The following is a 3606-nucleotide window of genomic DNA, read 5'->3' on the forward strand; positions in this document are numbered from 1 at the left end:
TTAAGAGGCGACTAACGGGATCGGGTGGTCAGGCTCGCTGACTTGGTTGACACGTGTCATCGGTTCCCAATTGCGCAGATCGATGTTGATCACTGGATCACTGGATTGTCTGGTCCAGACTCGACTATTTACAGACCGCCGCCAAATAGCTGGAATAGTGCTGAGTGCGGCGTAATACTAAACTCACTCACTCACCTAATTTATACTTAATTTAAACAGTTGTAATGCTATCAAGGATTCATACAGGGTATACTTTCAAGGTTTATTATACATAATTATTTACAATTAAAGGAAGGCATATGCCATCAACGTTATTTTGACGAAAGTCACTCCAACTTTTTTCCTGTCGTGGTAATATCAACAAAGCTTACCTTTTGACGTCACACACACACACTCAAAGGCACACGCGCGCGCATGTGCATGCATGCACACACACACACGAACGTGATGGAGCGAACGCTCTAACCACGTTACTACCATTACTGCCCTGTCTTTATTGAGTTAGTGACATGTTTCACAATTGTTCATGCGATAATCGAGGATACAACGGATGATTTTATGTGTCGAAAAAACGTCTTCCATGTGGACATATATAAATTTTTGGGTGGTCAAGGGTTGGGCGGAGTTGTTGTTTAACGCCGCACTGCGGTCTAATAAATAATCGAGTCTGGACCAGACAATCCAGTGATCAATGTTCCCGATACCGTCAGCCGCCTCTTACGACAAGCATGGGTTACTGAAGACCAATTCTAACCCGGATCCTCACGGGTCGTGTGGTCTAGGGGGGTTCAAAGTTTTAAATGTACCATCACAAGTTCAGGTTGTCCGTAATATGTTGTATCCGTGTTTTATGCGTGCAGGTTGAAAAACTAAGTTTACAATGGACACATCGCTGTCAGCAGTCTATAAGGACATTTACAAATCCTCTGATTTAATGCACTCATTTGGGGCGTATATCATAACAAAGTCATGTACAGGAATGAAAACAAAAGTGTATCACGAAAGTAAACAAAATACTGCATTATTTTAAGCATAAAGTAAAAAGCATTCACACGCTCGAAGTTGACTCGACACGGATGTGTTTAAATTAATCACCGCAATTTGCGGATGACCCATGTTTTATAGACACGTGACACGTAGCTTCTGGTAGGCTGTACCTCGGGGCGACATCTGCCGTCTCAAGCCTGTAATTCGAAGGTATGTCAAAGTGACAACTACTGACGAAATAGATAGTGTGGAGGTCCATTAACGAAACATGGGGGCATTCGGTGAGAGATGAAAGTTGAATTGAATGTTTAATATATTAAAGCAGTATTCAATAATTAGTTTTTCTCAGATGTAAACAAATTTCATATTTTGATAATTAATTTATTGTAGATTTTTCGTATTCGAGTATAATCTTCTAAGTTTCTCAACCTGACCTCCCTATAATTTGGATTCGTCCACTAAGACAATAAAAACATTAATCCTCCTAGAAGGCTGAGACTCAGCATAAAATAAGCAGTATTCACATCGGCTCCCTGTATCTGCTGCAACAGACAAGATGAAGAAGATCGTCGCTACTTTGGTGTGTCTGTGTGTTCTCAGCATCGCAGTCAACGCGTTCTCCTTGGACTCCATCCTGAATCAGAAGGGGAAGGACCTTTGCCAGTATTGCTCGCTCTGTTCTTATGCAACTGACTGTGGTCCAAGCTGTAGCCATGCCTTCTGTTTCTTGTGTCCCTACGCCAGCCATTGCACTACTTCCTGCCAGAATGAATGTGTCGCCAGGACTACCCAAAGGTCTCGATCACCAGACATATTAGGTACCCTGTCACGGCTCATACAAGGCTAGGAGCTGGACATAAGGTAAGATAATAGTACACGATACAGGTGTTCCGGCCAAATGGCATTCATGGGAAATCATATTCACGGACTTCAACGTGAGTGAGTGAGTGAGTGAGTGAGTGAGTGAGTGAGTGAGTGAGTGAGTGTTTAACGCTGTCATTCAGTTACATGACAGTCAGTCAGATCACGGCATTTAAACTCAACGTATGCAAATATAGTCTGTGTATCAATCTCGAAGGAAATATTACATCTTTAATTGTAATAACTACAAATGGACCCGGGATTGCGCATATGCCCCTGTTTAAACTGTATTTATGTCTTGTTGAGTTCGCTGAAAGGGCGTTGACATAAGTATAGATAAGTAAGTATATCTATCTATCTGTCTAATAAATCATGTTTGTAGAGTGTAACACGTAACATACGTTGATTTGTGTGTTTGTTGTTTTACGCCGCACTCAGCAGTATTCCAGCTACATGGCGGCGGTCTGTAAATAATCGAGATAATCCTGTGGTCAACAGCATGAGCATCCACCTATGCTCCACCAAGTCAGGAAGCCTGACCACCTGATCCCGTTAGTCGTCTCTTACGACAAGCATGGGTTGCTGAAGACCAAATCTAATCGGCATCTTCACGGGTCACATACGTTAGTTAGAAGGTGACAGAAGGCTCTGAGTCTAAAACGACAGGTAGCATTGACCACAGATTTTGTCCTCAAACATTTTGTGCGCAAGGATTCCGTTACGAAAGAAAGTATCGTGATTCTTTTAAATGTCTCTGTTCTAATGCAGAGTATCTGTTTTTCAGGCAAGGTCGTTACAGAGAGCACTGCCAGAAGCACGTAACATTCACAGCCTCCAGAGTTTTGGACAATATCAGTTATGTGTAGGTCATGATGACGATAAAACCTATCTTTTGTCCAGTGTCGCTATTGTGTTCCTGTTGGTCATCGGGCATCCTTTCCCTGTCGGTCATCACTGAGATGTCCATATCCGTCATCAAGAAGTAATGGTCTTCGTAAAGATATCCAAGTGATGTATGTCATCATAAACAATACATCCGCTGACGGTCACAATGAAGATACATGTACATGTTTGTCATTAGCAAGGTGTCCGTCAATATCTGTCATCATGATGATATCTTGACCCTAGCTATTCTGTATTAAGACCTACAAATGACAATCAACCTGGAGACTACCTAAGACTGGCGTCATCTAAAGACGTTCAGTTTCTCCCCACCATCCCAAGGATACATTGAACAGCGGATGCTTGTGGTGCCTTTGTGTCTCTTCTAAACAAACCATTGCCTTGGACTGACTGATTCCCCACCATGCGACCCTTGCTCTCACCTTTATGTATATAATTGTAATTGCGTATGTAATAAAGATAATACGAACAAATTACGCTGAAATGAGAATGTAAAAATGTCTGTACCTTACTTTGTCTCCGATGATATACTACGCGTGCAATAAAATATATGATCCATCTTGTTTTGCGGTGATATTTTTGTAATAACTGTGGTGAAACTGAAAGTGTTAGTATGAAAGGTGATGAACCCTGTGTGTTTGCTGGTTTATAACATGAATTATGTGAGATAGTTTCTTTTATAGTCTGTTTGCAGTGAAAACGTACCGATGAATTTCACTTTAAACAAGAAAGTAAATCGAAAAAAGTGAAATTAAGATTGCGAATCCTCATAAATTTTTACCTTGCCAACTGAACCTTTAAGTATCAGAATTATATTAAACTTAGGATAAAAGTTGTTTAACAAACGATCATAGT

General features: G+C 41.0%; 1 long non-coding RNA gene across 1 annotated transcript; it reads left to right on the forward strand.

The window, feature by feature from the left end:
* Positions 1 to 1477: 1477 nt before the first annotated feature.
* LOC124268030 lies at positions 1478 to 3309 on the forward strand. Its single transcript, XR_006896182.1, has 2 exons — positions 1478 to 1848; positions 2633 to 3309. It is a non-coding gene; the product is annotated as an uncharacterized LOC124268030 (long non-coding RNA).
* The last annotated feature ends 297 nt before the right edge of the window (positions 3310 to 3606 follow it).

The sequence above is a fragment of the Haliotis rubra genome, unplaced genomic scaffold, assembly GCF_003918875.1.
Source record: "Haliotis rubra isolate DU_JTF1 unplaced genomic scaffold, ASM391887v1 Scf1357, whole genome shotgun sequence".
In the NCBI taxonomy this organism is placed as follows: domain Eukaryota; kingdom Metazoa; phylum Mollusca; class Gastropoda; order Lepetellida; family Haliotidae; genus Haliotis; species Haliotis rubra.